This window comes from Triturus cristatus, chromosome 10 (genome assembly GCF_964204655.1).
Source record: "Triturus cristatus chromosome 10, aTriCri1.1, whole genome shotgun sequence".
In the NCBI taxonomy this organism is placed as follows: Eukaryota; Metazoa; Chordata; class Amphibia; order Caudata; family Salamandridae; genus Triturus; species Triturus cristatus.
The window spans coordinates 970,742,566-970,765,811 of record NC_140593.1 but is presented as its reverse complement, the minus strand read 5'-3'; the positions used below and the strand labels follow the sequence as shown (position 1 = coordinate 970,765,811).

The 23,246-nt window shown below is 44.9% G+C and overlaps 1 protein-coding gene across 2 annotated transcripts in view; it reads left to right on the top strand.

The window, feature by feature from the left end:
* Window positions 1-23,246, top strand: part of LOC146796353 (CTD small phosphatase-like protein) — a 332,502-nt gene that overhangs the window by 250,795 nt on the left and 58,461 nt on the right. The window lies entirely within an intron of this gene.

Below are 23,246 nucleotides of genomic sequence, written 5' to 3'. Positions count from 1 at the left end.
TCCTGCAGCACTAATTGTGCCACCCACATGAGTATCCCTGCAAACATGTCTCAGACCTGCCACTGCCGTGTCTGTGTGAGCAGTTTTAAACTAACATGTCGACCTGGCAGGTGCACCCCTTGCCAGGTCTAAATCTTCCCTTTTATTACATGTGAGGCACCCCTAGGGTAAGCCCAAGGTAGCCCATGCGCAGAGTGCAATGTATTTAAAAAGATAGGACATGTACAGTTGTGTTTTACATGTCCTGGTATTGAAATGCTGCTAATTTCGCTTTCACTACAGCAAGGCATATATATCTCCCATAGGTTAGCATTGGAGCTGCCTTGTAACCTCTTACATTTGTATCTTCCAATTGGGAATAGATAGCAATTTTGAGTTTGGGGTCTCTGGACTCACAATTTAAAAATACATCTTTTGATAAAGTTGGTATATAAATTGCATGTCTGAAAATGCCACTCTTAGAAAGTGAGCATTTTATCGCTTAACCATTCTGGGTCTCTGCCCGTCTGCTGAATACATGTCTGGGTTAGGGTGACAGTTGTCTGTTTGTGCATTCACTCTAGACAGTCACACAAAGGTAGCTGAAGTGTGACCTGCATATCCTAATGGCTCATCACCAGGCAGATGGGTCTTCATGAGATAGAGTTGTGGTAGGAATTTACACTGACACCTGAATAGAGCTGTGTCTGTCCTCATACAAAGCCGTCTCCACCCAAGTGTGTCTGGAGACAGGGCAGTGAAAAGCAGGATCTTGTGCACTACAAACACTTCCCTTTGAAGTTTGTCTACTTTCTAGGCTGAAATCGGTATATGTACTGGACCTCTAACACCATATACTCAGAACACTTCTGGGCTGAGGACATTCTGCCAGGAAGAAGAGCTGGATAAGCTGTCAGGAGGTACTGCTGCTCTACAGTTTGCTTTGCTTTGTTGGCCTGCTGCTTGCTGCTTCTGTCCTGGGAGTGAAAGGACTGGACTTAGCTTCTGGATCCTGCTTCCAAGGTTCTCCAAGGGCTTGAGCTGAGCTTGCCTCCTGTTAAGACGTTACAGGGCCATCAAAGACTTCACCTGCCAGTGCCAGGGCTCTTCTGCTGAGAGTCCTGATGTTGCCAAGTGGTGCCAAATCCACTTCCTGGGCCCTTGATAGTGAACTCTGGTGATCTTAAGGAGAAAATCCACACTTCAACTCGGTGTCTGTTCGAATCAACTCCACACTGTGAAGATCGACGCATCACTGCTGCCTGCACCGAAGTGTGGTTCCCGCTTGCCGCATCGACCAAGGCCTTCACTGCATGCTCCACCTTGCCATCACAGTGCGTCAGGAGAATCTCCGCTGCGTAAATCTCGAAAATGCATCACTGACATCCGTGATGCCCACTCTGAGCCGCTTTTTTTATAGACGCAGCATGTGTAGATTGTCGACACATTGTCCCTGGGCGCCAATTCTTCATTGACACAGCACCACAGTAAGCAACAAAGGCCGCATGTCCAGAAACCGGCGCATCACCTGCCCTACCAGTAAGGAACCGATGGCTCACCTCCCCTGCCAGTAAGGAACCGACGCGTCACCTCCCCAGCCTAGCAGTAAAGAACCTACGCCTCACCTCCCTGTAGCAATACGGAACCGACGCATCACCTCCCCTGCTTACTAAGGAAATGATGTGTCATTTTGCGTTTCTGACACCTCGCCTCGTCGTTGATTTTGACGCATCTACGTTACTTTATTATAAACAAATGCATCCATTGATTTCTATCTATGACTCAGCTTGCTTAATCGTTTAAAACTGATATTTTGACTTGTATATGTTGTAGAATTTGACATTTTGGTCTTGTTTTATTCAGATAAATATTGGCTATTTTCTAAACTGGTGTAGTCTATTTTTGTTGTGTTTGTAGGGAGAGAGAGAGAAAGAAAAAAGAATCAAAATACTTTGCACATTGCTTCTGAGATAAGCCTGACTGCTCAAACCAAGGGGGCTTCCCTACCCTGACTAGACTGAGGGTCCCTACTTGGACAGGGTGCAAACCCAGTGGCAACTAAAGACCTGATTTCTCACAGTATGCTAAAGGTTGTTGACTTTCTCTACAATTATCAGTAGGCACAGCCTACAGCTGAATAGGAGTGTAACAATTCTCCAGGCTTGCACCCTTAATTATGGGTAATTCATGTCAAGTGCCCAGTACACGATGTGTAGCATGTGATGAATGCTTGGCTCCGACTAATGCAACAGGTAATTCATTAACCCTGGCGTGCTATTGCTTTTCTCATACTGCCATTTGGCCATAAACCCGCTGCGTCTAGTCAACAATGGTTGCATGAACAAAACTAAAGCTATCATTCATTGAGGGTATAATGGATATTGTAGTTGAAACCACTCAAGATATCACGTTGAAAGAAAAGATATTTTAAGGTACCAGTTAAATTATAACCTGTTTTCACGGCAAAACGATCATGGCCTGGGTAAAGAGTGCAGTCCTGCAGACAGAGTGATTAAAATTGTCAAGAAGAGTTGTGACTTGTGTTTTAATCGGGCAAAAGGGCTTTGTAACGTTTTAAGATGATGAGTCAATTCTAAAAGTTCTTTCTGTGCCGTACTATGTTATTATGACACTTGCAAAGACAAAAGACGTACGGGTGGGATTGATGCTTAAACTGCTAAATGTCACTGGAAGGTACAAAATTAATTTGCATACCTGCCACCTTACTAATTTCACTATGTGATCAGGGGGCGGGGCTTGGAAAGTGTTGGCCTCTAACTGGGAGCTACCTAAGAGGCCCTTTACCGCTCCTAAAAACCCATAAAAACAGAGGGTCGTTAAGGCTGTTGCCGATGTCCTGGGGTGTTTTCACACCTCTTAATGGACATCGGCTGCTTAAAACTGCCAAAGACAAGCTGGAAAGCCTCTTTGTGCAGTGGTTTTCCAACGTGTCTTTCCTGCCATTGTGTGACTTTTGCTCCTCACTGAGTGACCGTGTGAAGGGAGCCGAAATAGTGTGACACACATTGGCACTGTGTGAGTTGACAGGTCTGCATTTGATTCAAAGGAGCATAGACAAACTTAATAGGTCTGTCGTTATTTATATTAAAGTGTTTCTCATTTGATTAGTGATTCGTATATGTATGGTTATTCAGAGGGTGAGGTTATTCAGAGGGTGAGCACAAAATTGAATCCAGGTTCAGATAAATGGATGCATAAATAGGCAACTGAATGGGTAAGAGCATGCATAGATGGATTGATGGATGAGTGGATAAGACAATGAGTGAGCGTCCGTCTCTACTCATGTTGGTGGCAGAAGGCTGTTCTAAATTATGACTGCTGGTACTTACTTGCAAAGTCACTCCTTCATTCAGCCATTTAAATAGCCAATTTCAACTCACTTGCTTAACCCCTGCATGCAATTACTTGCTGATCCATACAACCCCACTGAACCTTGACCATATGTCTATAATTTGCACTGTAAAAAGTCAGCTGGCTTTACCAATACTAGTTGTTTTAAAAGAAAATATGCACTGGGCCATGAGCTCTTGCAGACAGTTAATGCTGTTCCTAGCCATACTTTAAAAAGAACTGGACGTGATGAACCTTAGGAAAGAAAGATTTGATAGCTGGACATTTGAGCATTATCCAAAATCAGTGGTCAAATGTTAAATGTGTCTACTACAAGTCCTTTGGATGTGTTGAAGTCTAGAGGCAAACTTGTTTCTGTAAACTACATCACATATACTTGGAACTAGACTGTTGATGGGACTGAGTTGCTTTGACCATATCACACCATCACTAAAGTCCCTACAATGACTTCTAGTCGAAGCTAGGATCATCCTCAAGATAGCCAGCATGACGCAAAAAGCCCTGCAGTATGGTACACCTTGGTACCTAGCCCACAATCTGCCTTTTTCAGGAGGTAGGAGCTTTTAGAAGCGAAAGCTCTCTCCCACTAGAACTGGTTAGATTTAGGAAATCACTGACACAAGATCGTACTTCCTCTGGTTTGGCCGCTAAAAATATGGAACTCTCTACCACCGGAGACTCAGCTGAATCCATCGACTATGGTTTTGAAAGGGAGGTCAAAAGGATTTTATTTAATAGATTCCGCCAAGACTGAATTGACCTTGAGTCAGCAATGTAACCACACTACAACACTTGGTTCTCTACACCGCAAGCCTGCAATGGCATCACAGGTGGAATATGATCAGACTGTGAGGACATTGATCTTGGTAGTGTTAATGCAACATACTCCCCATGAGGTGTGGCCAGTTAAAGTTATCTTTCATATCCGTAAGATGCTCCTGTTCTTTTTGTAAGATGTACATAAAAGTAACTTTGCTTTGTACAGCGCTCCTATACCTTTGGGGTCATTTTTGCGCTTTATAAAACTCTCAAAATAAATATTAAATAAACAAACATAGAGAGAAAGCTAAACCATAGCTAGGCTGAAATTGAACATTAATGAGATAAGACTCATATTATAGAGTAAATGTCAAGGGTGCATTTGAGAAGTCATTTTTCATAAAAGAAAGCCATTTCCTGCTGTTTTCATCCATCTTTCAATCTCTTAATGGCGATTATGTGGTCTCCAGGTATTTTCTAGCCCAGCGATTCTTTAGTGTATAGAAAATACTTTTTTTTAAATTTGAAATCGCGTCATGAATTTTAATGACCTTATTATTTAGAGAATGACCATTACGAAGGCCTAATTACTAATTGTATCTCATTAGATGAGAACATATGAATATTTAAAGACTAAATAAAAAGCTTAACAAGACCAGAATCGTAAATGTGGTCATAGAAAGATTTAAGAAAAGAAGCACAACTATCCAGAATGGTCATTGAGGCCACTCTAGAGTACTGAAAATGCATTCTTGGCCACATTACATCAAAGCAGGAGAACATGTCTAGACTGAAGGCTGACATTGGGTGACATGTTTGACTAATCAACTAATTTGTTTGACAATAGCCAAAAGATTTTCTATAGACCGGTACTATCGAGACTTCTGTCATGGATGACAGACCACCACATATTTTCAGATAGTCAATCAAGTTTCACATGTAAGGTAAGTACCTTGGACCAGGTGTTCTGCTTCAGGACAATATATTGGAAATATGCCATCCTGAGGCGGGACCATTTATATGTGGCCTTCATGGACCTGAGAGCTGCCTTTGACTTGGTGGCCAGGGACAACCTTTGGAGGGTGATAGGAAAATATGAAATCCCTGATGATTTCCTGAGAATCCTGAAAATACTGCACAGTGAGACCTTCGCACAGGTTACGTGGAATCTGGGCAGGGATTTGACAGACAGGATACCTATTAATCGTGGAGTAAGACAAGAATGTTTTCTTCCCACACACTGTTCAGTTTATACATTAATGGAGCAGTAAAGTGGTAAGCAAAATGGAATCATGATGCACCAAAATCTGGAAGCAACCCAGTTCTCACGGTTGCAGATGATACTCTCTTACTCTCCAGGGGGAAACAGCGTTCACATTGCATGCAATACATCTCATTCCATTACAACGCGGTCATTACAACGACCGCGTTGTTACTTCGCGAACCATTACATTGAAAGTCGTTAAAACAACATGCTGTAGGGGGCAGAAAGTGTTGGATTTACAATCCAAAACCTTCCCTGCTGTTGCACAAACTGTAGTAGGAACAGTAAATTATACTATTCCTAAATCCACCGCGCCCCCTATAGCAAGTCGTTGTAATGACTTGCGATCTAATGATTCACGATGTAACAACGCGGTCGTTGTAACGACCGCGTTGTTATGGCATGCGATCTATCGCATGCGTAGTAAAGCGATATATTCCTCTCCAGAACCCCACAAGGCCTTCAATCCCTTCTGGACTATTTTACTTCTTTTTGCTCTGCTAGGAGATTAGTGATAAATCCTACAAAGTCCAAGTTCATGGCACTGAATCTCCATCGATAATTTAGAGGCAAGATCTTGGTAGGGGGCACCTTTGGAACAGGTGAAAAGCTTTGATAATCTGGGCATACGACTGGCCGATAATCTTTCCTGGGCTGCCCAGATAGGAAAAAGTATAGCTATCTTGTTACAGAGGGCGTCAGCCATAGTAAGGAAGTACAAGGTCACGTTGAGAAGAGCAGTATCACCAGCTCTCGAGGTATGTAGGGTCACGGCGTTGGGCAGGGGCCACGTACGAAGCAGAAGTCTGGGGCTGTGCCAATGTGTCCTCACTCATTCAAACCAAGAAATAATCATTATGTCACTGTTTAGCCTGCCCCCAAGTTTCCTATTACTCCTCTATGTTTTGATCTGGCACTACCTAAAATATATCTTGTGGTGCTTATAAAGCTTCTACTTTATTGGGTACAAATATGGACAGTGTCTGAATTAGCACCTTACAGAGAGGCCATAGCGGAGATAATTAGTATTGAGAAAACCGTGTGTACTCCATGGCTCAAGAAGGTAAAACATCTTTGTGAAATCAATAAAATGGAGGACGTGTGGCTTTTCCTAAATAATAATGAACGGAGTTATAGTCCTCATACTGAAACAAGCTTTCTGGGATACCATGTTGTTGCAAACATGAAATGATCAAAAAGTGGGGAGCATTACCGGAACGATTTTCCAGCACAAATGTACCCCTTGTTTTGAGTCGTATATGGGTAGCATTAGGCCACCACAAGCTAAAAGTTTGTACATAAAGTTCAGGATCAGTGGTCAACCATTACGGTCCTTCACATGTAAATGGGATAAAACAAGATCCATACTGTCTCAATGCCCTTTTTGCCCGCTCCTTCAGGAAACAGAGGAACACTTTCTCTTCTTCTGCCCAAGTTACGGCCTGCCCAGAAGAAGGTGGATTGTTGCAGCCAATAAACTCATGGGCACATTTTACTTCTGGGAATCTCATGGACTCCGCAGATGCGACACAAAGGAACAAATTCTGTTTGCGCCCCTAGGTTTCTCCTTTGGACATGGAAAATTAGACTGAACAAAGTGGCCAAGGAGACCTTATGGATGAGGGCGGGTCGTGCTGTACGTACCTTGTGTGCTTTAAGCTCCATCTTATAATTATACGGTAGTGTTTGTGCTGCTCCTTAAAAACATGCATGCTCTATATTTCCTTTTTAAAAGATGTTGTATTAATTTGTGTGATACAATGTTTTAACCTTTTTATGTATGTACTTCTTTTATGGCTTTTTATAAGCCGGAATAAAGTATTATTGATTGACTGACTGACCAACAAATTTGAATATTTCTCCTTTCCCATATTTGTGGAGGACCAGACTTATCATTTAAACAGTTTTTGGAGTTTGCACGATTTAAGATGTATTGCGCAAGTGGTTCAGAAATAAAAAATATAGAAGGTGTATCTCCTCTCTGTGTGTTGTTTTTTTAAGTTTAAAAGGTCCAGTGAATGAGATAAACACCTCTGTAGCCAAGATAGAGGGTCATTATATTCTCGTATAATTGAAACGCAAAACAGATGTAATTAGCGATCCCTTTGGTTGGATTAATAGACCGCGTCCTTTTAATGTCACTGCAAAGTACAAGAACCTTGCATCAAAATTAAACAAAAATACTTTTTATCCAGGAAATCACATCTCCTGTATCCTATCACTTGATTATGGTACTTACTTGTACCCGAGTCTACCTAGATATCTTTTGTCCCAATTGCAGGGAGCTTAGATCCTCACCACCAGTCTGCTGGCAAGCGTTCGTCGGTTTGATCATTTCTGCTCACTATTAGTTTCATGTACAGCAGAGAATGCAAATCATAGTAGTTTGCGTGGCTTTCTAGTTGCCTGTAGAGTAAGAATTGTGGGGGAGCTTGTCCCCTACCTTTCCATGCAGTGGTTCAATCATCACTGCAAAATCTTTTCTCTTTGTATATTGGGGAGATGGCGGCTGGGGTCTCTTAGCTTAGGTACCTGTCCTCTGATGTCTGTGTCGTAGAGTTGCTCTGCCATCCGCAAGGGACATTGGTATCCTTCACTCCGCCTGTTGCCCAACTCCACCCTATATCAGTGCCAAGAAGCATGTGGGCATGCAAGCATTTCTCAAGATCCTTATTCATGCATAGGTAAATGCATGCATACATAAATACATGTGTGCAAGGAGATATTTTGAGACTAAAAGTATTGCACGTGCATAACCTCAACTCAGCATAACTGATTTGAAGACAAATAATTAAAGACCGAGCAAGCAGTGCTGTAGCAATGTAGAGGGGAGCAAAAGGGAGACTAGTTATCGTTTGTGGTGTAGTAGTTAGATAATAATAATAATAATCCACATTTGTAAAGCGCGAACAATCACCTGTAAGGGTCTCTAGGCACTGGGGGCCGTCGGGAAGATTAAGCAAGCTGTTGCCTAGAGTCGCATGGTGCTGGGCTAATCTGCAACCGGCGCCGGGGATCTGACCGTGATCCCCAGATTCCGGAGTCAGTCGCCCTGGCCGCAGCGCCACACCTCTTCCCTAGTAGCACCTGCAACAAATTTGTGGTTCTCTGTGTTAAATGTAAGTGTGGATAGATTATTCATTTTGCATCGTACATTGCAGTGCCTTTATGTGAAGTAGCCTAGCTATGGGCAACAATACAATACAGTAGTTGGCCTGGGGCGGCACCTCCATTTGGGCAAAGGTGCATCGTCCCAAAAGCCCCATAGCTTAGGCATAAAACGGAAATAAAGTTTATTTATTACTGTTTTATTTTTCAGCAACCCATCCTGAACTAAGTGTCAGGACAGGGTGGGGCCAGCGCTGCAGAGTGGCAGCGGCAGGGAGCTCTGTGCTTTATAATGCACATATCTCTATGGCCAGCCGTCTTGGGGCGGCAAGCCTAGCATGTGCATTTTAAAGTTATCTAACCTAGCTGTCTTAGACAGCTGGGTTGGAGAAAGTGCAGGTCTCCAGTGTTATCAGGAGCACTGGGAGAGCCTGCTCTATCCAATCCTGGCGCTGCTTTCACGCTGTGAAAGCAGCCCCAGGATTGGGCAGTGCAGTTTCCTGCATCTGGAGCTTCCTAGAAGACACCCGAGGGAGGAGGACGTCACTCTCCTAGAAGATAAGTCAATTTATTTTATTTATTTATTGTCCGGCACACCCCCTTCCCGCCTACCACCCTCGGTACAAGCCAGCCGCCACTGCAGTTGGCCTACATTTTCTGAGTAAATCTATGGAATAAATTGTAGAGAGGAGTTCAAAGAGGAAGTTCATGTTCGAAAGGACCAAACGTTTCGGAGAGCTTGCTACAGAATACGCTTAAGAGGCTGACACCGGCGATAACAAAGCACTTCTTATCTAACGACCACCAATAGACTGTTAGCAGACTGAGCAATGAATAACTCTAGGAGCATCAGTGGTAGTCTAGAGGAAAGAGACTGCTGGAATGTGGTTGGACTAACCTGTGTTTTAGCCTACCCTTGGTAAGGGTCACTTTGCCGTTGATGTATAATAGCTGTGAGGGAGCAGTGTTGGAGGTCTTAGTGTTTATTTAATCATGTAAAGGATGGGTTTCACGCTACTGTGTGAGGAGCTGTGGGAGTGCCTCTTATTCAGACTAGGCATGGGCAGGTCTTTCAGTACTTCTTGCATTGGTCCGCAGAGCCTTTATTATGGTATTGCAGTAACCTTTGTCTCCAATTCATTTTCAAGTCTAGCATTAGCCAAGACCTTTTGATTTTACTACTGCTTCATCCATTGATCTATTATTGGGTGATTCACATTTTTTCCTTCCCACAGCAGCATGCACAGTGGATCAGCCCATCACAACTATTAACTATGTTTCTCTGTGAGCGACAGTCCTTTTTCAAGGAGCATGCCTACACACAAAATAGTTTGCTTCAGTGCCTAGGAAACCAATGCCAACGTGTGCCATTTGAGACAAAAAACATTTCTGCTTTGTGTGTGTGTGTGTGTGTGTGTGTGTGTGTGTGTGTGTGTGTATATATATCTATATATGTGTGTGTGTACACACAAAAAGCAAAAATGTTTTAGTTGTATGTATATATGTATATGTATGTATATATGTGTGTATGTATATATGTGTGAATGTATGTATATATGTGTGTATGTGTGTGTGTGTGTGTATATATATGTGTGACCAAGAGCACAGACGTGGTCGAAACGCGTTATCCTTGTCTGCTGTGTGACAAATAAACCTGTTAATAATCAATGAGAACTAGCTCTTGTTTAAATTGTTTGTATGTCTGCGGGTGGGGGAAAACCATTAGGTTTTTATGACGGCCCTCACCCGCCAACCTAGTTGGTGGCATGCTTCATCATTGGGCCCCACCCGAGGTTCCGAGTGTACCTCAGGTATGCTTCGACGGCAGATTACTGGTTCGTGAGGGTGCCGTGGGTGTGCTCTGAGTGAGGTTTAAAATACTGTCCTGGGTGTCCCAAAGACTGTTTTAATGGTGGGCCCCAGGCAGTCAATAAAAACAAAGGCTATCGGACGTGCACGGTAGGCTTATGGCCTCCGACGTCCTGTGCGGTCAACTAGTTTCAGCCAGGCCTTTTCTTCTACTGGCTTTTGTCAGGACCTTATATGTGTGGGGTGTTACAGGGGTTGTTATGAGTTTGTCAGTGCCCTGTGTGTAAAGCACATGCTATGGTGCTTATATGTGCAAGAGGTGTTTCCTCTCGGGTTGTTCACCTGATTATAGCAAACAACTCAGTATGGAGCTCCGCCGGGGGCCAGGACCCATGTGTACTTGTGCAACGTTGCTGGACCCTCAATGAACCTGTTGTCCGGGCAGAGGCTTTGACATCAATTTCATTCTTTACAGAGGTACCCAAACAAAGCCAGGAGCCCTGTTCTTTATTGATGTCATTTGTTTGCATAAGAGAAAATGCCTAGATCTACTGGAAATTAATTAAAATAACATGGATAACATTAAGGGATCTGTATTTATTCTTCATACTAGGTCAACACACATGCTACAGAAACATAATTGTGCTCAAAAGTTTGTTGGAAGCAGCAAATGATAAACTAGTATAGAAAAGTAAGTGCTTTAGTGAAATTACAAAATCAAGCCTGCAGGCTCGCGAGTGTGGACTGAAAGAAGTTAAAATGTTTGAGGAGAGCCAGGTAGAGGATCATTGAAATCATTATTTTTACATTCTACAATACCATTATGTCCAGGTCTCGTCTCTGAAGTTAAATTAGAAAGGGGTGGATTTAGGTTGGTTAATTACAACCTAGAACGAGTTAAAACGGTAAAGGTTGGTAAGGCAAGGGTTCCAGATGGAAATCACACAGGGGATTCTGCAGGAGCTTAGAGAGGCCTTGTCCGAATCCAGGTCCGCCTTGTTTCATGAGTGTCTGGGTGGAGCCGTGGTGGAAGACTGAAATAAGGCGGGTGTAGTGCCACTCACCAGTGGAGAAGAACAATAACAGCATTATCCCATTTAGCCGACTTAAAAATAAGTGATTTGTTTACCTAATTCAGGTCTCTGATTCAACCGAGGGGAGTCAGCGCCAGCAAAGAATTGATGTGATTTTTGCTGGACTGTGAACTTAATTCAGGGCGTACGTGTTTATGGTCTACTTGAATTGAAGAATAAACTTAAGCCCTCGTTCCTGGAGGTCCATGAAATTGCAGTATAGCCGGTAACTTCAGTTAACTGCCCTTTTGCGTCAAACAACGCACCCCTAGGTCACTGTCGACTTGTCAAACCAATTATAAAATGCAGAACATGCAGATTTTGGTACGGTAAGCATCAAAATGCGCATTTTATCCTTCATTTTACAAGGGATAACTTGGAATGAATAGGTGATAAATATTGCCGCTGTTCCATTTCGTTCCTCAGGGTATCTTGATTTTAAAAGATACAATAATAATAATTTCCCGAGAAATTAGGGTTTACCGATCCGCACAAAAGATGCCTTGGTAGAGCACTGAGATTGATTAGAATATAATTAAAGAGAGTAGGAATGTACTTTGGTTCCGTGCTAGCTCGGCTCTCGATTTACTTCTCTATATGTGCATGCTCCTTGGGTTTTAGGTGGTACCGTCCATTTATATGGTATGAAATGGTTGCAGTCTGAAGTGTGGTTGGGTATTTGTGTATACATATGGGGCCCATACCATACCATACCATAGATGTTTCATGTATGAGCACAAACGGTTTCAGATTTGTGTTCGCATAGCCACTCAATCTAGCTGTATACATACCAAAACACAGACCTGTATATTCATTAAATGTGTTTCGAATGAGAATTATTCAGAAGATGCCCATCTGTAATGTGACCTGATTTAAGAGGTTAATAGTGCATTATGTATCATGATATGGTGTTCTGCTTGGGTTCTCAGATCAGGTGGAACCCGCTCAACAGAGCCCTTCTAACCCAACCCAGAACGTTACCCCCTCCCTAGGGCCTTTTTACACCTAAATAACCACATATATATGTACCACCTAAGGACAGGGAATTCCTATTATATGTATATATCAAGACCTCACAGCCTCGCGGTCTCAGGCAGACCCAGAACTCCTACCCAGACGGCAGCCACACACAGTCTCGCGGTCTCAGGTAGTCCCAGAATCTCCTACCCAGACGGCAGCAACACACAGTCTCGCGGTCTCAGGCAGACCCAGAATCTCCTACCCAGACGGCAGCAACACACAGTCTCGCGGTCTCAGGCAGACCCAGAATCTCCTACCCAGACGGCAGCAACACACAGTCTCGCGGTCTCAGGCAGACCCAGAATCTCCTACCCAGACGGCAGCAACACACAGTCTCGCGGTCTCAGGCAGACCCAGAATCTCCTACCAGACGGCAGCAACACACAGTCTCGCGGTCTTAGGCAGACCCAGAATCTCCTACCCAGACGGCAGCAACACACAGTCTCGCGGTCTCAGGCAGACCCAGAATCTCCTACCAGACGGCAGCAACACACAGTCTCGCGGTCTTAGGCAGACCCAGAATCTCCTACCCAGACGGCAGCAACACACACAGTCTCGCGGTCTCAGGCAGACCCAGAATCTCCTACCAGACGGCAGCAACACAAAGTCTCGCGGTCTTAGGCAGACCCAGAATCTCCTACCCAGACGGCAGCAACACACACAGTCTCGCGGTCTCAGGCAGACCCAGAATCTCCTACCCAGACGGCAGCAACACACAGTCTCGCGGTCTCAGGCAGACCCAGAATCTCCTACCCAGACGGCAGCAACACACAGTCTCGCGGTCTCAGGCAGACCCAGAATCTCCTACCCAGACGGCAGCCTTAGCACGAGCTCATCCTATTATTACCGTAGTACACGACAGGGGAATCGGGATTACTATATATTCAGATCACACAAAGACTATTAGTTGAGCACAACCTGTTCTTTAGTTCGAGGGGCTTCTCTCTCCCTCATTCAGTTATCACCTACCTGATCAGGATTAACATCTGTTCATGTCAAGCTATATCTGACTAGAAGAATAGGCTATCCTCCTATACAAGGATACACAACACATGCTAACTCACGACAAGCTAAATACTTTATTTAAATGCCACATGCACATTCACAGAATACATTATATATACAACCTGCAAGGAAAGTAGAAGGTTAGATTACACACTTCAATAGAAAGGGGTCGACATCACCTTAGTCGTATGTAGCCTGTGCTCAATGGTCATCTAGGTTCCCTTCTCGTCTGTGCCTCGGCTTCGCCTGGAAGTCACACCTCCGCAGTCGCGGATCTACTCCCTTCTCCCTCTCCGAGTCACTGGAACCTCTTCCTCATCGGCTACTCTCTCCTCCTCCTTAAATTCAAGTTCGTCATCTGTCTTCCCTGGAATAAGTAGTAGCTTTTCTGCTAACGGCCAGATGCCGCCTATGGTCTAGAAGCAAGTGCCCATATCTAACTCAGACTTTCACTAATATAGAGGTGCATTCTCTCATGGAAATTTCCAGCTCGAAACCTGCCGCCCACCAAATTCCTGTACCTCCCCGTGCCAAGGACACGTTCCCAGCCGGCCGGCCTGATGTAGTGTCTTCGGCAGGGGAAAAAATACACTCCTTCGATAAGGGCCGGCCTGAACCGGTTCTCTCCGAGCGAATAACACCTCATAACTAAAATATCACCCTTCGCCTAGAAATGTCCCAAGCTGCCGGAGCAGAAAGAAAGATGGAGTCTCTCCTGTCTGAGGCCTACCAGGCCTGAATTCAGCACGACTCCATGAAATACCCTCACTATAGGGCAGATTATCCTTAATGCTAACGAATCTATCCCCTAGGCTATGTATGTAGGCCCTGATCTATGGGTAGGAGCACGGGATCGTGTCAAAGTGTCTAATAAATAGGCCCTATTCACTACTCTAGTCCTTAGACTCGGATGGAAAGAGACTGAAGTCATATTGATCGCTCTACAACACCAGAAGGCCGGGAAAATCAAGCAGTACATTTCACCCTTGACTTCAGTCTATTATACATCCATTAAACAGAACTAACATCGGTGGAAGAATAATATGAAACAAAATTAACTGATCTATGTCTAATGCCAGGTGTGCAGAATTGAAGCAGTGAGGGGATACACTGAATAAAGCAACAAATAGAAATCAAAACAGCGATAGCAATCAAAATGCCACCTAATGTGTGGCGTAACATATGCACGTCCGGTAACCAATTAAAGAGCCAGTCAAACCAGCCCTGATCAATGTGTTTTCTAACTTCATCAGTTAAGTCATGCAACTTATCTATGTGTGCACGAATGGATTGTGTATGATCAGATAAGTTAAAACAGCAGAGGCCTTCAAAATCCGAGCAACCATGTCCATGTTTAAGCAAAAGATAATCAATGGCTGCTCTATTTTGCAAAATGGCCCTACGTTCACCCTGGGCGTCTAATAGCAAGTCAGACAAGACTGTAGAAGTATGATTAATAGATTTCACCATCCAGCAAGCCATTTTCCCAATGGATTTGGCATTATAAATCGCCAAAGCAGGAACACCAATAATTGAAACAGCTAGGCTAAGATATTCAGACTTGGAATATAAATGCAAAGATGAGTCACAATCCTCTTGTAACATCATAGTATCTCGAAGCACACGAGAGTTGGCATTTGGATGGGAGGAAAACATGAGTAAACTCAGTCTAGTGATGGCACACGGGCCTCCGGAAATGTTTGCAGGGACATATGGCCAGGAAGTATTACCACATGAGAAAAGCCATCCGGCAGGTAGCAACATCGCACGATAGTGACTGGGAGTAACTACCAAACTATTGCAAGTCATATTGTTCTGAACTGAGACACATGTGGTCGGTGTCCTCTGAAAACACAAAGTCCGTTCATGAGGTGTGAATGAAGTGGCGCCTCTTAACTTGAGAAGTAGGCATTCAGAAATTGCATTAGGATTACATGTAAGAAAGAAGCATAGGTCACCTTGTGTGATATTATACGTAATTATTTGGGACTGGATGGGGAGTTGGTCATTTGGTAGTTCAATACACAAAGGACAATATACATGGGTAGCAAAATCACCCAGGATAATATTCGGACGAGCCTTCGAAATGTTAAAGATACTGATTAAAGTCTCCAGTGAGGCGGGGACAGCAACTAGGCAAGTCGCAAGAATATCATGCACAGATCTCATCGGTGTCAAGCAGAAGTGAGGGGCATCAGTCACTCTCTTGGCCAGTAATGTCCAAAAGTTCGATGACGAATCCCACGCATTGAAGGAGCGCAACACTTGGGTTCTCGGTTCATCCCGGGTTGACGGGATCCCTTCTCTCTCGCCGAACCAGTCCGAAAGGAGTCCAATTGCGACACATCCTGCAGCAACAATCCAAAGAATGATCTGAAAAAGAACCAAATACAGGCATTAATCATTCTCGTAAATAACATTTATCAGCTGGGACAGCTTCCCAGCTATCTTTCCCTGGCCTCATAACCAAAATGGTATTGTCCCGACCGGTGGCAATAACCTCTGCTTGTTCAGGGGGATTCTTAGGCGATTGCACACAAACCCTGGCCCCAGGGTTATCCGTAGAGCCAAAGCCTTTCTGGCCACGTACAGTTAGCAAAGTTGGGGCAGTGCCTTTCATTATTTCACCACTGAAAACAGGCAGAATGAGTAATTGAGCCACTCGGTCAGTGCGGTGTATCAGTAAGTCAACCTCGCTGCTATTTAGCAGGAGTACCTTAATCTCTCCCTGATAGTCACTGTCAATAACCCCTCCAAGTACCTGGATGCCTTTTACAGCCAGCCCCGATCTAGGGGCGATCAATCCAAAATTCCCAGGTGGTATATGAATACCAACACCAGTAGCAATGATGACCCGATTCTTACTTTCTAGAACGGTGTCATCCATGGCGTGCAAGTCTAAACCTGCCGACCCTGGGGTCGCTCTGCATGGAGCCAGAGCTCCGGGGGTAATTTCCCAATACATTACAGTTTCACTGATTACATTAGGCATAGTCTCAACATTTGGGGGAAACAAACGCATAAGTGGAGATTCAGCATTTAAAAAAGGACGATTATTCAGAATCAATAGTGCTTGGGGTAAAAAGTCTCGCCAATTTTTATACTTGTCACCTGTTAACTTACGCAGCTGATCCTTTAGCAGGCCATTCAACCTCTCCACAAGGCCCGAGGCCTGTGGATAGTAGGGTATATGGAATATCCATTCAATATTGTTTTCCACACAGAATTCCTGTACCAATCTTCCACGAAAATGGGATGCATTATCAGATTGAATTTGGAATGGCACACCATAATACATCATAATCAATTCTAATGTTTTTATGGTATTCAATTGGGTGGCTTGCTTACATGGAAGAGCTACCAGCAAGCCACTATATGTATCGACAATTGTACAAACATATTGACAATTCCTACTCATGGGAAGGGGTCCGATGTAATCAATCTGCCAAATTTGAGCGGGCAGTTTCCCGCGATGTAAATGGCCTCTAACAATTTGGGGTACCTTACGCTGTCTGATATGTTGACAGACGGGACAATGTAAAATAACATTTTTGATTAGATCCAGGGGAATATAAATTCCTCTATCAGCAGCCCACCTGCTAGTGGCCTTCTCTCCAAAGTGTCCTGCCTTCTGGTGTGCCCATTTCGCCAATCCCGCAATATCAGGATCTTGTCTGTCCACCACTGCCTCAGCAATTTTAGATTTTTCATCTGCAATGTTATGAAAAAATGTGTCAAGGGAGTCTATTGGGGTGTGAGCATCCACATGGAAGATTGTAACAGTACTCTGTGGGAGCATCTCCCAAATCTCTTGCCATAACTCTTTTCCCCACAATTCTTTGGAATGTAACTTCCAATTATGGGAATGCCAAGTCGGCAACCAAACAGCCAGTCCATTGGCAGTTGACCAGGAATCGGTGAAAATATGACATGTACCAGGTAGTTCTTGTTTCAAAACTTGGTAAACAGCGTAAAGCTCGGCAAATTGGCTACTCTTCCCTTCACCAGTTGTGCTCAACAGTTTCTGTGTGACCGGATTATAAGACACCGCCTTCCAGTGCCTTGTCGTCCCAATAAACTTCGCTGACCCATCTGTGAACCAAACATGGTTTCTGTCCTCAGCGGACAAATCATCAAAAGGTCTACCCCACTTGACAGGAGACTCCTGTTCTAAAGGTACGGAACACTCACTCTCAGTCTCAGTCGACGGTGCTTGCGCCACTTGCTCATGTAAAAACGCAACTCCTTTCGGTCCCACACGTGCCCTGTCTTGTATATACCATTTCCATTTAATCACACTCGCCTCCTGAGCATGCCCAATTCGATGAGTTTTCGGTGAACTCAAAACCCACTGCATAATAGGAATTTCAGGACGCAAGAATATATCATGTCCCAAAGTCAATTGCTCGGTATCCACCAAAGCCCAATAACAAGCAAGTAGCTGTTTCTCAAAGGGTGTATAACGCTCACCAGCATCAGGTAGCTTTTTGGTCCAAAACCCTAACGGTACCTTACTCCTGCCTTGTTTCTGCCATAGACTCCAATTTGCATAAGGGCCTTGCACAGACACATTCAAATCCACATCACCATCACGTACAGGCCATAGATCCATAGCATGTTGAATTGCCTCTTTCGCCAGACTAAATGCATCTTGCTGTTGCTTATCCCATTCAAATGCATTCTTTTTACGTGTAATTCGGTACAAAGGGGCCAATATTTGACTCAAATGAGGAATATGCTGGCGCCAAAAACCAAATAAACCAATGAAGCTCTGGGCTTCCTTCCTATTCCTCGGAACCGAAAAATCAAGAATCTTCTGTTTAACTTGAGGGATCACCTCGCGGTGTCCCTCATGCCAATTAATACCTAAAAATTTTACAGCTTGGGACGGACCTTGTAATTTATCCGGATTGATCTCCCAACCTTTCTCACGCAGACACTCAATGACTCTGTCTAATTGTGTCTGAACATCCTCTTGTGTTTCGCCTTGGATCAAAACGTCATCAATATAATGACATATCTGGATTTTGGGAGGAACTGGTACCTCAGCCAAGTGTTCTGCCACCAGCCGGTGACAAATCGTAGGACTATGCACATAGCCCTGAGGAAGACTTCTGAACGTCATCTGACGCCCGTTCCACGTAAAACTGAACTGTTCCTGACACTCAGGGGCAATTGGAATAGAAAAGAAAGCATTAGCAATATCGATGGACGCATACCATGTACCTGGATGTGTTTGGATTCTTTCAATCAGGGTGATAACATCCGGTACTGCAACAGTCAAAGAGGGCGTGTGTTTGTTCAATTCTCGATAATCAACAGTCATGCGCCAAGAATTATCACTCTTACGCACCGGCCAAACAGGATTATTCCAAGCAGAAGTAACTGGAGTTATAACGCCTGCATCAACCAACTCTTGAATGGTGGTACTAATCTCTTCATGACCACCCGGAATACGATACTGCTTCTGACAAACCACTTTGGTCGCCTGGGGAACTTGTATGGGGGGCATCTTTAAACGACCAACCCGTATAGGTCTGGACGAGATATAATGCGTCGTTCCAAATTGGTAACACCCATCATCAAGATGCAACGTCATTCCCTTCAAAATATCAATTCCAATTATGAATTCTAAGAGTGGCACCACTAATACAGAATATTCCTTTCTAGGGATTCTACCTATTCTCATTTCAAGCAAAGTTTGAACTGCAGGGGTTTCTTTTCCTCCTAATCCGGTAATAGTAAAAGGCTGCCCTGTAAACTTCTTTGATTTTCCATGAATAAGAGTGGCCTCCGCTCCTGTATCAACTAATGCTCGGGCCCTTTGGATATTACGATGTCTCCAATAAATATCAATATCTACATAGGGTCTATTATCTCTATGAGCCCATCTGTGTACCGGAGCTTGACCTATTTCCTAGTCATTCTTACTGCATTCTGTGTACCAAGACAAATCAGGATAAAGACTCTCACGTTTCTTAGGTATCGGTACCTCCTGTTCATATCCATTCCCCGTACGAAACGGATTCAAGTCTTCAGTATTATACCGTGGGTTACGATCAACCAAGCTGTGACGATTCTCTCTCCTCCTCAACTCAGGAGATTGATCCCTATCATCTCTACGCCTGCTGTAAGCATGATCATTTCTCCCCCTTTCCTGTTCCCCCTCTCTCTCCCTGTCCCGCTCTCGACGGGGGGACAGATCACGTACAGGACGCCGATCATCACGACGATCAGAGCGCCCACGGCGATCGTCATCACCGCTACCATCAGAACAACCACGATCACACTCAGTCGTTCGAACACGCCGGGCACCCTCCTTCCGATCCAAGCCCCGTTTGCGAAACAACTCCCACAAACGAGCAGTAGTCTCACCATTAATGTCCTCCCGACGTACACCATCAGCCAAAAGACCAGTAAAGATATCACGTCTAGTAAATTTATATTCACCAGGAGTACGAGTGTCAGACCGGGACTGACGTTCAGGTTTAAACCACTCACCCAACTCACCGAGTTGGCGCACCGACTCCAACACCGTAGATAGCACATTACCAGTCTGGTTAATCAACAAAGTCATCATGACCTGCTTGTAGGCAACAGGAGAAGAGCGAATGATACGATTCCGCACAGAAGAAGTCAACATCCCATCAAGCAATCTGTCAGCAGTGCCCAGAAAAATAGCCGTTTTCATCACTTCCTCCTTAAGACGTTGCGCAGCATCACGCAAGGTATACCACGGCTTGTCATTGACAGGCCAGTCAGATTCAGTAGGATATTTCAGATTACAACCCTCAGTCGCCAATTGGAGCAAAGAGATTTGACCACCACCATTATAGTTACGAAAATGATCTTGCACAGTAGAATCCAAACTCAAAGAACAAAATTTCAAACAGTCGCCAGTATCCAGCATAATACCAGCAGCGCCTAGTTCATAAAGGCGCACCATCCATGCGAGCAAGGCCTCACCAGTCCGCTGCCGAAAGCGCTGCAAAATATCACTAATTTCTTGTTGAGTAAAATCTTCTAAACAGTCCAAAGAAACACCCTGCGGAGCATTAGGAGATTGCTGCAACTTCCGACGAAAAACCGGATGCGCAGAGACCACGGGACGAGCATCACAAGGAGCCCGAGCAGTACTAGTAGAGGGACAATCAGTGTAAGAAGCGTCGATCCCGCCCGAGGAACGAGCGTAACCACGGGGTGCACCATCAGAGGTGCGAGAAGCAGACTTACAGTCATGACGGGAACGAGAAAACTCGTGCGAACCAGACTCCTCACCCGAGGAACAAGATGTACTCGAGTCCCAGATATTACCATCCCATTCATCAGGGTTCCAATCTAGTCCAGCTTTCGCCACGACCAGACGCACCTTACGCGTCGAAACTCGACCACGCCTGTTCTTGTACTTATAACGAGCAATCCGCACAGCCGCCCTTTCGGCAACCGTATGGTAAGTGTCAAGTTTGTCAGAAAGCAATTTATTTTGACACCGCAATAAAGTATTAGAATTCTGAACCTCAACAAAGTGTGCCTCCACATCCTTAAGAGAGATCTGTAATTTCAACAATCTCTCATGCAGAATTCGATACGCAGACAGAATAACCCAACCCCTGCGCCCCAAAGCGGGAACCTCCTCACCCTTCAATACGGGTGCCGTCTGCAAACAAGTAATCACGTCAGCCGGTTCCGCCGACTCCAAAGAAGAGTTCCAATTTTCACTCAGACCAGTAGAGTCAGCCCACTCACGGGCTAAAGCTCCATAAGGCGTTGAATCCCATCCGGGAATATCAACGGACAATTTAAGAGTAGATTTAGATTTCTTAGAAAACATCGCGAAAAAGAAAGAAAAAGAAACGCAGAGAAAAGAAAGGAAGAGAAAGAGAGAGAGAGAGAAAAAACTATACACGCAAATATATAAAAAAGGATGCAAAGAAAACCACGCACACACCGAAAGCAAACATAAGACAAACAAAATGCACACAGGTTTTGTAAACAGTTCGTGACGCCAAATGTTCTGCTTGGGTTCTCAGATCAGGTGGAACCCGCTCAACAGAGCCCTTCTAACCCAACCCAGAACGTTACCCCCTCCCTAGGGCCTTTTTACACCTAAATAACCACATATATATGTACCACCTAAGGACAGGGAATTCCTATTATATGTATATATCAAGACCTCACAGCCTCGCGGTCTCAGGCAGACCCAGAACTCCTACCCAGACGGCAGCCACACACAGTCTCGCGGTCTCAGGTAGACCCAGAATCTCCTACCCAGACGGCAGCAACACACAGTCTCGCGGTCTCAGGCAGACCCAGAATCTCCTACCCAGACGGCAGCAACACACAGTCTCGCGGTCTCAGGCAGACCCAGAATCTCCTACCCAGACGGCAGCAACACACAGTCTCGCGGTCTCAGGCAGACCCAGAATCTCCTACCCAGACGGCAGCAACACACAGTCTCGCGGTCTCAGGCAGACCCAGAATCTCCTACCAGACGGCAGCAACACACAGTCTCGCGGTCTTAGGCAGACCCAGAATCTCCTACCCAGACGGCAGCAACACACAGTCTCGCGGTCTCAGGCAGACCCAGAATCTCCTACCAGACGGCAGCAACACACAGTCTCGCGGTCTTAGGCAGACCCAGAATCTCCTACCCAGACGGCAGCAACACACACAGTCTCGCGGTCTCAGGCAGACCCAGAATCTCCTACCAGACGGCAGCAACACACAGTCTCGCGGTCTTAGGCAGACCCAGAATCTCCTACCCAGACGGCAGCAACACACACAGTCTCGCGGTCTCAGGCAGACCCAGAATCTCCTACCCAGACGGCAGCAACACACAGTCTCGCGGTCTCAGGCAGACCCAGAATCTCCTACCCAGACGGCAGCCTTAGCACAAGCTCATCCTATTATTACCGTAGTACACGACAGGGGAATCGGGATTACTATATATTCAGATCACACAAAGACTATTAGTTGAGCACAACCTGTTCTTTAGTTCGAGGGGCTTCTCTCTCCCTCATTCAGTTATCACCTACCTGATCAGGATTAACATCTGTTCATGTCAAGCTATATCTGACTAGAAGAATAGGCTATCCTCCTATACAAGGATACACAACACATGCTAACTCACGACAAGCTAAATACTTTATTTAAATGCCACATGCACATTCACAGAATACATTATATATACAACCTGCAAGGAAAGTAGAAGGTTAGATTACACACTTCAATAGAAAGGGGTCGACATCACCTTAGTCGTATGTAGCCTGTGCTCAATGGTCATCTAGGTTCCCTTCTCGTCTGTGCCTCGGCTTCGCCTGGAAGTCACACCTCCGCAGTCGCGGATCTACTCCCTTCTCCCTCTCCGAGTCACTGGAACCTCTTCCTCATCGGCTACTCTCTCCTCCTCCTTAAATTCAAGTTCGTCATCTGTCTTCCCTGGAATAAGTAGTAGCTTTTCTGCTAACGGCCAGATGCCGCCTATGGTCTAGAAGCAAGTGCCCATATCTAACTCAGACTTTCACTAATATAGAGGTGCATTCTCTCATGGAAATTTCCAGCTCGAAACCTGCCGCCCACCAAATTCCTGTACCTCCCCGTGCCAAGGACACGTTCCCAGCCGGCCGGCCTGATGTAGTGTCTTCGGCAGGGGAAAAAATACACTCCTTCGATAAGGGCCGGCCTGAACCGGTTCTCTCCGAGCGAATAACACCTCATAACTAAAATATCACCCTTCGCCTAGAAATGTCCCAAGCTGCCGGAGCAGAAAGAAAGATGGAGTCTCTCCTGTCTGAGGCCTACCAGGCCTGAATTCAGCACGACTCCATGAAATACCCTCACTATAGGGCAGATTATCC